General features: G+C 46.9%; 1 long non-coding RNA gene across 1 annotated transcript; it reads right to left on the bottom strand.

Annotated features, from left to right (window-relative positions):
* Positions 1–74: 74 nt before the first annotated feature.
* Positions 75–11,797, bottom strand: LOC105862633 (uncharacterized). Its single transcript, XR_012913966.1, has 3 exons — positions 10,638–11,797; positions 978–1,052; positions 75–399 (listed from the first exon to the last, which is right to left on the bottom strand). It is a non-coding gene; the product is annotated as an uncharacterized LOC105862633 (long non-coding RNA).
* Positions 11,798–12,239: the final 442 nt, after the last annotated feature.

Here is a 12,239-nt window from a genome sequence, read left to right on the forward strand (position 1 = left end):
CCCCGCCTCCCCTCAGCCCTCCCAGGACGGGCCGGCCCCGCCCCGCCCGCCCGTTCCCTCCGCGGGGCCCCGGCCACTCCTTGTGCAAGCGCTGACCTTCAAAGCGTTCAGCTCCTTACCCAACCGCCACGCTTATCTCCGGGTCTGCCCCGCTCTGCCCTCTCGCAGGCCGAGAAGGGGACGAGAACACAGTTGGGGGCCGAGACAGCCTTAGGGAGAGGGACGGAGAGGCAGAGACCAGGACGCAGATTGGCACGGAGGTAGAAACTCTGAAAGCCACAGGGCTGCGGAGGATGGCTTTGCATCCGCTCCAGTCCAGCCTCAGGGGAGGAGAAGGTGGAGGCTAAGCCCCGAGGACACCTCTCCCACGCTCAGCAGGTGGCTGGACCCTGGCACTCTCTGTAATGGGGAAGGAAACGGGACATCCAGAAGTCGGGGATCGCCACAGCCTTCCTAGGGGGGGAGCCCCTCTCTGGAGCCAGGCAATCTGGCCTGGAGCGGAGTGCCCATCTGCTTCCCCCTCCCCAGAGGGCCCGGCCTAAGCTGCCTGGGAGGCATGAAGGTCCCTACTTTCACACTAAGGTTCAGGGCTGCCTTTTGGGGGATAGGGCTGGCGCCCTGCAAGCACGGTAACCAAGCAAGCAGCGTTTCCATTCTTGGGAGAAGCTCCTTCTCCCCACTCTCCCACCCTAAAATTACAGTGGGGCTGAGGGTGAGAGGAGAAATGGCTCCTCTCTCTTGCCCCTGCGTTCTGGATCTTTCCTGGAGCCTGCTCCCCAGAGCCTGAGCACTCTCCCCAGAGCAGGGCCAGTGCTAGCGCGTGTGTGTTGGGGGTGGAGGGGCGCTGGCCAGCTGTGTTTTCCTGTTTGTGTGAGAGGAAGTTGGCTGTGAGTCAGCAGACACAGGAACCGTCAGTAGCTAGGGGAAGACCCCTGCCTCAGGGGAAGATGAGGGGTGTGTGGGGAAGTGGTCCCCACCTCATCCAGCTGCCCCATCTAGGAGAGGGACGGTCATCTTCAGCCTCCTGGAGCCCCACTTTCCCAGGGCCTTCCCTTTGCGAAAGAGAGTGATAATGATAATTAATAATTAAAATGGCCATAATAATGCCACCATTATTGAGAGCTGACCTGCCCCAGGCCCTAGGCAAACACTGCTTTGCTGGCTTCAATTAATCCTCACAAATACGCCTATAAATAGGGAATTTTATCACCTCTATTTTACAGATAAGGAGACAGGGAGCATTAAATAACTTGCTCAAGGCATTGCAGCTAGAAATAGCCAACTCTCCAAGCCCATGTCTTAATTACGGAGCTCACCTACAGCCCTGGACTGGACTCCTATAACCGGGTCCTTTTTTGTGGATGGGTAACCGTGATGGCTGAGACCAACCTCCCCACAGACCTTCAGCTACAAGAAGTGAAATTAACCAAGGGCCCCAGCTGCTTCTGTCTGAAACCTGTCAGCTCCAGCTCTGAGGCCAGCTTCCCACTGGGCTGCTGCCAGCCAGGACAGAGCTCTGCAGAGATTCTAAGGCAGGCCCATTGCTGGGAGACAGGGGACTCCTCTGACAGCTGACTTTGGTTCAAGAATTTCCCGATGGCCTGCTGTACTTTCCTCTGCCTGCATGGCAGTCTAGGATGCTTCCTCCCAACCTTTGTTCCTTCCTCTCTCTTTCACAGCTCTCCCAGCCAGGCTCCCTTCCTCTCACACAGGCCTTTCCCCTAATCAAATCCTTGCACGTTCCATCCTGCCTTGGCAGCTTCTTCTTGGAGGACTCAGATTAACCCAGCAAGAGAGGGGGTTAGGAAAAGATAGTGCAGGGTGCAGGGAGCTTGCAGGAATGTGTCCTGGGAGTCCTGGTCAGGGGTTAAGTGCGGGAGTTGTGAACATTTTTCTTGCTCCCTTTTGACAATCTGATAAAATATTATGGCCCCATCTCAGAATAATGTTTTATAATGCATAAAATAAAATATGTAGGATTACAAAGGAAACCAATTATATTGCAATACAGTTATAAAACTATTTTTAATGTGATATAGTAGTATATGTGCTTCTTTATTAATGCTTTAAATAAGATCTAGTGGTAGGGTTGATACCTCCCATAATTTTGAACAGTGGTGAGCATAAATGATATTTCAAAAGATCTATAGTACTTTAATAGGATATGAAAATATATGTGATTTGTATTGGTGACAAAGCCATAGTTATGGCTAATCTGACTGGTTTGTTGCTGTTGTCATAACTGAAGGAAATGTTAAATTTCAGCTAGAGTTTAGTGAAAATGATATATTTCCCTATCCAGGTTTCCTTAACTCCAAGTTAAGGGCACCAGAGCTAGAGGATCAGGGCAGAGCCACAGAGAAGGGGATCCCGCTTCCTCTCCCAGACCCCACCCCTTTCTCTAGGTGGACGCTTCTAGCCCTTGGGTTGTACCTTCCTTCTCTCTTTCTCCCTGGCTCTCCTTCTCAGTTTCTTTTCTCTCTATCTCTAGCTCTATTTCTCTTGTCTCTGTCTCTCTCTCTTTTTTCTGTCTTCTTCTGAGTGTATTTCTTCTGTCTTCACTCTCTCTCTTTGTGGTTTCCTCTGTGTGTCTATCTCTCTTTCTGCTTCCGTGTCTACGTCTATATCTTCATAATCTGTCACTGAGGGGATAGGGCAGACTCAAGGGGATCCCTGTAGCCTGGGCACAGTGGGCAAAGAGAGCCCTTTGAGTCTAGTCACTGGGAGACCCAAGAGGGGATGTCCCTGGGCTTCGGGCTCTGGCCTGGTCTTGTCTTCCACATTCCCTCTTTCATTCTCAGTCTTTGTAAGGGCAGAAACGGGCCAAGACAGAAGTGAGTGAGAACAAAGGCAGGGGATAGAGCGTCCCAGGCTCCAGAAGACAATGGCTAAAGAGTTTGTGATCTTGAGCGTGGGTACGGTGGGATCTTTCCCCCAAATCCCCTGCAGAGCTGTAGTGTAGGGGTCCAGGTGTCAGGGGTTTCCTCTGCCCTCCTCCAAGCCTCAGGGAGAGCGCTGACCAGGTCTCGTGTGAGGGCACAGGGACTCGCGTGCCCGGCACAGAGTAAGTCTGTAGCAGGTGTCCCCTGGCCCCTGGTGGGTGGGCAAGAAGAAGGTCCGTGGGCTCAAGGCAGGGGAGCCTGGATTTCTGGGGCTGGATCTGTGAATACTCAAGAACAGGGCAGAGGGCAGGCCAACTGTTCCCTTAGAGGGCCGTATGCCTCCAAGATGACTTAGGTGGGAGGGGCTGTTGGTCTGACGAATTGGAGAAAGGGAGTGGTCACAGAGTGTCCTGAAAGGCACCCTCGGATAAGGGGCCGGGGGGAGATAGCAGTGTGCGGTGTGCGAGGTGAACACAGTCACAGGAATAAAAGTGAGACTGGGGAGTGGTAGCTAGTGTCCCTTGGAGGGGCTTCTTCCCTGGGAGGCTACCTTGGGTCCCTGCTCCCTAGTCAGACCTCTCTCATCCCCACTGTCCAGAGAACCTGCTGACAGCAAGGTCAGCAATGCTAAGCTGGGCGGGGGAACACACTTTACTCCAGAGACAGCTGCTAATTTAAGCTGAGCTGCCTTTTCTTTTGGGGGTACCTTCTATGGCTCCCTTAGGGTCTAGTGGGCAAAGGGTACTAGGAAAAGGCTCTCTCCAAACCTTAATGCTGGAACCCCACAGACCGCGCCCCCCCCCGCCCCGGCTCGGGAGACTGTGTTACTGACCAGCAGCATCTGATCCCCCACTCTGAGATGACCCAAATATAAGCTGCGGGCCTCACATGACCCAGCGTGTGCACGGGGTCACAGTTTAAAAATAAGGTACAGGGGAGCCGGATCAAGATGGAAGATGAGAAACACCGCCAGACAGAGTGTCTCTGCAGAAAAGACAGATTCTAGCAGAAATTAGAAGAAAGAAGCAAGCAGACGAGCATACATCGGATAGGGGCCGGAAGGAGGGGTACCTGAGACCACGGGAGACTCCACGGGAGGAGGTTGCGGAGGAGAACTGGAAGCAGAGACCTCCGGAGCAGCCTGGAGACCAGCGGCAAGGGTAAGTGCAGAGATTAACTCTCCCCTCCCTTGCATCTCAGACTGCTGGTGGGCTCCCCAGCGGGTGGAGAGACCTGCGGACACCAGCCTAGAGACGGCCACCACCAGTGAGCGGTAAGCCGGTAGCGGATGCGGCACCAGGCTCCCAACTCCTGCAGGGCACTTCCCTGTGCACAGACCCGAGCCGCGCGGCAGGCGCCATATTGCCTCCTCCTCCCCTCCCCCGACCCTATCCTGGCTGCCAGCTGCCCAGAGAGACAATATAGCCACCAGCCAGGGGCACCTCCAGGGAACGGGACCTTCCCTTTTGGGACCCTACAGCTGACTGAGGGGAACTCAGACGGTGAGCTCCCTACCTGCCAGCCCTCCCAGGTGCTGCTGGCACGGTGATCCCAGGAGAATGGGGCAGCCCTGAGGCTGAGAGACATAGACCCAGCTTGGGCTCCCCATGGGAGAATTGAGATTGGCACTCCTCTCCCTGGTGGGGATATAGTTTGAACTCTGGGATCCAGGGGTCAAACCTGCAGACCAGATCCCATGCACCCAGGTCTCGCATTGCCCGGGACACACAAGGGATATACGTGAACAGCCTACTGAGGTGTGTGTGCCTTCAGGGGCAGATCAGCATCCTAGAGGGCAACCCTCCTCCCAAAGGGAGGCTGTGTGCCCAGCCCAGGTGGCGTTCCTGCGCAGGGAACCTCCCAGCCGGGAACCTCCCAGCCGGCATCACAGCTCGGGGAGGCCCAGTGGGTGGCGTGAGGTCTGGCCTGCTGGCAGATGCCCAGGAGTAGCTGCGGAGTTGAAAGTGGAAAGAAGCGAGGCCCGCTCCAGACTGCGGGTCTTAGCCCCACCCCCACACATAGACTCTCTGGCTGAGCGGGGCCATTCTAGCCCCTCCCTGACAGCTTTTCCTGGAAGCACAGAACAGAACTTTGACCCCTGCTAATGACATTGGTGGTGCCTAAGGGCAGGCTTACCCAACTCAGCTCCGTCCAGACTCACTCCCAGACCAGCCCTCACTGAGGGGGAGAAAAGGACACACCTGGAAGTCCCAGGGCCCCACCCACCACCTGAGACACTAGAGTGCCTTTCTAGAGGAACAAGAGCTGGTCACAGGTCACAAAAACAACAGCATAGCCTGTTCCTCCAAGCAAGTGCCACCTACTGACAAGGAGGACACCCTGCACACCCTTTTCACGGCACCTACTGACTCATTATACAGGGAGTGGTCGAATCTCACCCACAGACACCACCTACCAGCTCAGAAACTAAACAAGGCGTGTGAATACCCAAACGAAAACCTAAAGGAAAGAAACAGCAACTGATTGACATAGGAAGAAATCAGCAAAGGAACTCCGGAAATATGAAGAACCAAACGGAAATCACATGCCCAAAGAGGAGCACCAGCCCCTTAGAAATGGACACCAACCAAAATCACTAAATCAAAATGACAGAAGAGGAATTCCGAATGTGGATCATAAGAAAATTCAATGACCTGCAAGAACAACTCAATAACCAACACAAAGAAACCACAAAAAGCCTCCAGGACCTGGAACAAAAGTTCACTAAAGAAATCGATACAATGAAGAAAAGTTTAACTGAACTTCTGGAAATGAAGAATCAATTCAAAGAACTACAAAATACAGTGGAAAGTCTCAAGAACAGGGTAGATCAAACAGAAGAAAGAATCTCAGAGCTTGAAGATAACACCCTCCAATTAAATAAATCAGTCACAGAAATAGACCAGAGAAACAAGAGAAAAGAGCAAAGCCTACAAGAGCTGTGGGATTATGTGAAGAAACCTAATGTGAGGGTCATAGGGTTACAAGAAGGGGAAGAAGACAACACTCAAGGGTTGGACAAGCTGTTTGAAGATATAATAGAGGAAAATTTCCCAGGCCTTGCTCAAAATCTTGATATACAAGTTCAAGAAGCTCAGAGGACCCCTGGGAGATTCAACGCAAACAGGAAGACGTCACGACATGCAGTCATCAGACTGACCAAAGTATCAACTAAAGAGGCCCTTCTAAGAGCTGTAAGACAAAAGAAGCAAGTAACATACAAGGGAAAGCCAATTCAAATAACACCAGACTTCTTTACTGAGACTTTACAAGCAAGGAGAGACTGGGGCCCCATTCTCACTCTTCTGAAACAGAACAATGCCCAGCCTAGAATCTTATTCCCTGCAAAACTAAGTTTTGTATATTAAGGAGAAATCAAGACATTCTCAGATAAGCAAAGACTGAGGGAATTCACCAAGACAAGACCAGCCCTTCAAGAAGTAGTCAAAACAGTGTTACCCACGGATCAGCACAATAAACACTCACAAATGTAAATCTACTCAAAGCTAAAGATCAAAGCCCAGACACTACAATGGCTCAAGAGAGAAAACAAAACAACAATGTTCAACCCAACATAATGAACAGAAATCTGCCCCATTATCAGTTATCTCAATAAATGTGAATGGCTTGAACTCCCCACTCAAGAGACATAGGCTGGCCTATTGGATAAAAAAACACAAGCCAAGTATCTGCTGCTTTCAGAAAACACATCTAACCTGCAAGGATGCAATTAGACTAAAGGTAAAGGGGTGGAGAATGATATTTCAAGCAAATGGAAGCCAAAAGAAAGCTGGGGTGGTGGTGCTGATTACAGATAACTTAGTTTTTAAATCAACAAAAGTAATAAAAGACAAAGAAGGTCACTATATAATGGTGAAGAGTGCAGTTCAACAAGAAGACATAACAATTCTAAATATATATGCACCCAACCTTGGTGCACCCAGATTCATAAATCAAACTCTACTTGATCTAAACAAATGGATAAACAACAACACCATAATAGTTGGAGACTTTAACACCCCACTGACAGCACAGGACATATCCTCCAAACAGAAAATGAACAAAGAAATAATGGACTTAAACAGAACCATAGAACAAAAGGGCCTGACTGACATTTACAGGACATTCTACCCCAAAACCACTGAATATACATTCTTCTCATCAGCTCATGGGTCATTCTCTAAGATTGACCATATGCTAGGACACAAAGCATGTCTCAAACAATTTAAAAAAATAGAAATTATACCATGTATCTTTTCAGACCACAATGGAATAAATATAGAAATCAATCCTAACAGGAGTCCTCATTTCCACACAAAGTCATAGTTCTTGAAACTAAACAACCTTCTGGTGAATGATCACTTCATAAATGAGGAAATAAAGATGGAAATCAAAAGATTCTTTGAACTAAATCACAAAGGTGACACAAGTTACCAAAACCTGTGGGACACAGCTAAAGCAGTCCTGAGAGGAAAGTTTATTTCCATAAATGCCTATATCCAAAAGTCAAAAAGATCACAAATAGGCAACCTAATGAATCGTAAAGAGCTGGAAAAAGAAGAACAGACCAACCCCAAACCCAGCAGAAGAAGTGAAATCACTAAGATCAAAACAGAACTAAACGAAATTGACAACAGGGAAACTATATGGAAGATTAATAAAAAGTTGGTTCTTTGAAAAAATAAACAAAATTGACACAACATTGGCTAGACTAATGAAAAGCAGAAAAGAAAAATCTCTAATAAGCTCCATCAGGAACAATAAAGGAGAAATTACAACTGATGCCACAGAGATACAAGACATAATATATGAATACTACAAAAACCTCTATGCACGCAAACTGGAAAATGTGGAGGAAATGGACAATTTCTTAGAAACACACAGTCTTCCTAGGCTCAACCAGGAAGAAATAGAATTCCTGAACAGACCAATATCAAGTACTGAAATTGAAACAGCAATAAAAAACCTTCCTAAAAAGAAAAGTCCTGGACCATATGGTTTCACACCTGAATTTTAGCACACCTACAAAGAAGAACTGGTGCCTATCCTGCAGAAATTATTCCACAACATCAAGAAGGATGGAATTCTCCCCAACACATTTTATGAGACGAACATAACCCTGATACCAAAACCAGGAAAGGATGCAACAAAAAAAGAAAACTACATACCAATATCCCTTATGAATATAGATGCAAAAATTCTAAACAAAATCCTAGCCAATCGAATCCAGGTGCTTGTCAAGAAAATAATTCATCACAACCAAGTGGACTTCATCCCAGGGATGCAGGGATGGTTCAACATATGCAAATCTATAAATGTAATTCATCATATAAACAGAAGCAAAAACAATGACCATATGATCCTATCAATAGACGCAGAGAAAGCATTTGACAAAATTCAACACCCTTTTATGATAAGAACGCTCAACAAAATAGGTATAGATGGGGCTTACCTAAAAATGATACAAGCCATATATGACAAACCCACAGCCAATATCATACTGAATGGGGAAAAATTGAAAGCATTCCCACTTAGAACTGGAACAAGACAAGGTTTCTCACTATCTCCACTTCTGTTCAACATAGTGCTGAAAGTCCTCGCTACAGCAATCAGACAAGAGAGCGGAATTAAGGGCATCCAAATGGGAGCAGAAGAGATCAAACTCTCACTCTTTGCTGATGACATGATATTATACCTAGAAAACCCCAAGGATTCAACCAAGAGTCTCCTTGATCTGATAAATGAATTTGGTAAAGTCTCAGGATACAAAATCAATACACAGAAATCAGAGGCATTCATATACGCCAACAACAGTAAAAGTGAGAACCAAATCAAAGACTCAATTCCCTTCAAAATAAAGTACCTTGGAATATATTTTACTGAGGAGGTAAAAGACCTCTACAGGGAGAACTATGAAACACTGAAGAAGGAAATAGCAGAGGACGTAAACAGATGGAAGAATATACCATGCTCATGGGTCAGCAGAATCAACATTGTTAAAATGTCTATACTACCCAAAGTGACCTACAGAGTCAATGCAATCCCTATCAAAATACCATCATCATTTTTCACAGATATAGAAAAAATAATTTTATGCTTCTTATGGAACCAGAGAAGACCCCGTATAGCAAAATCAACCCTAGGCAATAAAAACAAAATAGGAGGTATCAATTTACCAGACTTCAAACTATACTACAAGGCTATAGTCATTAAAACAGCTTTTTACTGGCACAAGAACAGGGACATTGACCAGTGGAACAGAATAGAGAACCCATATATAAAACCATCTTCATATAGCCAACTAATCTTTGACAAAGCAGACAAAAACATACACTGGGGAAAAGAACCCTTATTCAATAAATGGTGCTGGGAAAACTGGATAGCCACATGTAGAAGACTGAAACAAGACCCACACCTTTCACCTCTCACAAAAATCAACTCACGCTGGGTAACAGACTTGAACCTTAGGTGTGAAACTATCAGAATTATAGAGGAAAATGTTGGAAATACTCTCCTAGGCATTGGCCTAGGCAAAGAATTTATCAAGAAGACCCCAAAGGCAATCACAACAGCAACAAAAATAAACAAAGGGAACCTAATGAAATTAAAAAGCTTCTGCACAGCCTAAGAAACTGTCAAGAGAGCAAACAGACAACCCACAGAATAGGAGAAAATTTTTGCAAGCCACACATCTGATAGAGGGCTGATAACTATAATCTATTTAGAACTCAGGAAAATCAGCAAGAAAAAAATCAAACAACCCTATCAAAAAATGGGCAAAGGACATGAACAGAAACTTCTCAAAAGAAGACAGAATAATGGCCAACAAACATATGAAAAAATGTTCAACATCTCTAATCATCAGGGAAATGCAAATCAAAACCACAATGAGATATCACTTAACTCCAGTGAGAATGGCTTTTATCAAAAAGTCTCCAAACAACAAATGCTTGCGTGGATGCAGAGAGAGAGGAACACTCCTACACTGCTGGTGGGACTGCAGACTACTTCAACCTCTGTGGAAAGCAATATGGAGATACCTCAAAGCGATACGAGTAGATCTACCATTTGATCCAGCAGTTCCACTACTGGGCATCTACTCAAAAGATCAAAAGTCACTTTATGAAAAAGATATCTGCACTCGAATGTTTATACCAGCTATGGAAACAACCCGAGTGCCCATCAATTCATGAGTGGATTAATAAAATGTGGTATATGTATGCCATGGAATACTACTCAGCTTTAAGAAACAATGGTGATATAGCACCTCTTGTATATTCCTGGATACAGCTGGAACCCATTCTACTAAGTGAAGTATCTCAAGAATGGAAAAACAAGCACCACATGTACTCACCAGCAAATTGGTATTAATGGATTAACACCTAAGTGGACATATAGGAGTAACATTTATCGGGTGTTGGAAGGGTGGGAATGGGGAGGAGGGGAGGGGTATATACAACCACAATAAGTAAGATGTGCAACGTTTGGGGGATGGACATGCTTGAAGCTCTTACTCGAGGGGGGAGGGGGGCATGGGCAATATAAGTAACCTTAACACTTGTACCCCCATAATACGCTAAAATAAAAAAATTTAAAAAAAGAACAGTAAAAAATAATAATAATAAGGTACAGTCCAGAAACCAAAGAGAATGAACAGTTTCTCCAGTGCTTCATCTCTCAAAAGACATAACCTGTAGCAACCCTTCTATGTTGCCCGCAAACCTCAATTGTCTCGGACTTCTCACTCCTCCGTACCTCATCTCCCCAGAGTTCTTCCGGTAGCCAGCCCGGTTTTCTCTTCCGCATGCTCCTCAGTGTGCAGTTCGATTTAGCGTCTCTGGCATTTTGCAGGGATGGAAGAGTAGGAAGAAACACGACATTAGTAAATCTTAACCCTGACACGGGGAACAAAAGGGACGCTAGAGAGCAGAGGAGGGGACAGAACCAAACAATGGGGAGATGTGGACGGGAACTCTCCAACGCCTCCTTCCAGGTCTCTCTTTGCTCCTGGCCAAACAATACACGAGGAAGCCATAATCACCTTGGAAGCCACTTCTGCCGTAACTCTGGAATACATCTGGCTTGCCCACTTCCCCGTCACCCTGGCATATCCCATTACCCTTTTTAATCAGCCCGTGGCATCCTATTGCCAAATTAGACCACATTGCACCCCTTGTCCTCAGTTGTCATCTTGTTGGTTCCACCACTTTTCTTACTCAACTTCCTGTCACCCCTGCAACTCCTGATCACCTCCATTATCTCCCTGTCCTCCAGGTCTCACCCGTTCCCCTGTCCTCACCTTCTGGGTGGTGGGGGACGTAGCCATCGCCCACATTTGGTCATGATGAGATGGGACGAGGGGAGCAGGGAGTGGGCTGGAGGATCATATTTCTTACAGGAAGGAGCATTCCCATTCTATCATTTCAGCTATTTCTCATATGTTTATTGAGCATCTCTTCTGGACAAAGCACCTCTCAAGGGTTTAGAGACACAATAATGTGTACAACAGACTATGTGGGAGCATGATCTGCTAGGGAAGTGAGGTGTTTATTAAAGAACTTCCAAATAAATGTGTAAGCACAAACCAAGATGAGTCTTCTGAGGGGAAGCACTATAAGAACATCTAATAGAAGCCGGGTGCGGTGGCTCATGCCTGTAATCCTAGCACTCTGGGAGGCTGAGGCGGGCGGATTGCTCAAGGTCAGGAGTTCAAAACCAGCCTGAGCAAGAGCAAGACCCCATCTCTACTATAAATAGAAAGAAATTAATTGGCCAACTAATATATATATATAATTACCTGGGCATGGTGGCACATGCCTGTAGTCCCAGCTACTCGGGAGGCTGAGGCAGAAGGATTGCTTGAGCCCAGGAGTTTGAGGTTGCTGTGAGCTAGGCTGATGCCACGGCACTCACTCTAGCCTGGTCAACAAGTAAGACTCTGTCTCAAAAAAAAAAAAAAAAAAAGAACATCTAATAGAGACCGCTGGCCTGGCCTGGGGGTCTGGGAGACTTCTCCCTAGAGCTTTGCTTGAACTGAGATCAGAAAGATGGGTAGCTGGTAAGTGAGGGTGAGAGGGAATGTTTAGGCAGAAGAATCACAAGTGCAAAGGCCTTGAAGTAGGAGCAAGTAAGAGAGACAGAGCAAAGAGCTGGGGAGCTTGAGTCCAGCTGAGACTGAAGGGACATCAGGAACCAGGCCATGCAGGCCCTTATAGATCTTGACTGGGTTTTGGTCTCCAGTCCAAGAGCCATGGGGATCCAGGGAGGAGTTTAAGAATGGGGTGATAGATTCAGATTTGAATTTTAGGAAGATGGCTGCATGGAGACTGGCTAGGATCAGCAAAGCTCTCCCCACCC

The sequence above is a fragment of the Microcebus murinus genome, chromosome 21, assembly GCF_040939455.1.
Source record: "Microcebus murinus isolate Inina chromosome 21, M.murinus_Inina_mat1.0, whole genome shotgun sequence".
NCBI lineage: Eukaryota > Metazoa > Chordata > Mammalia > Primates > Cheirogaleidae > Microcebus > Microcebus murinus.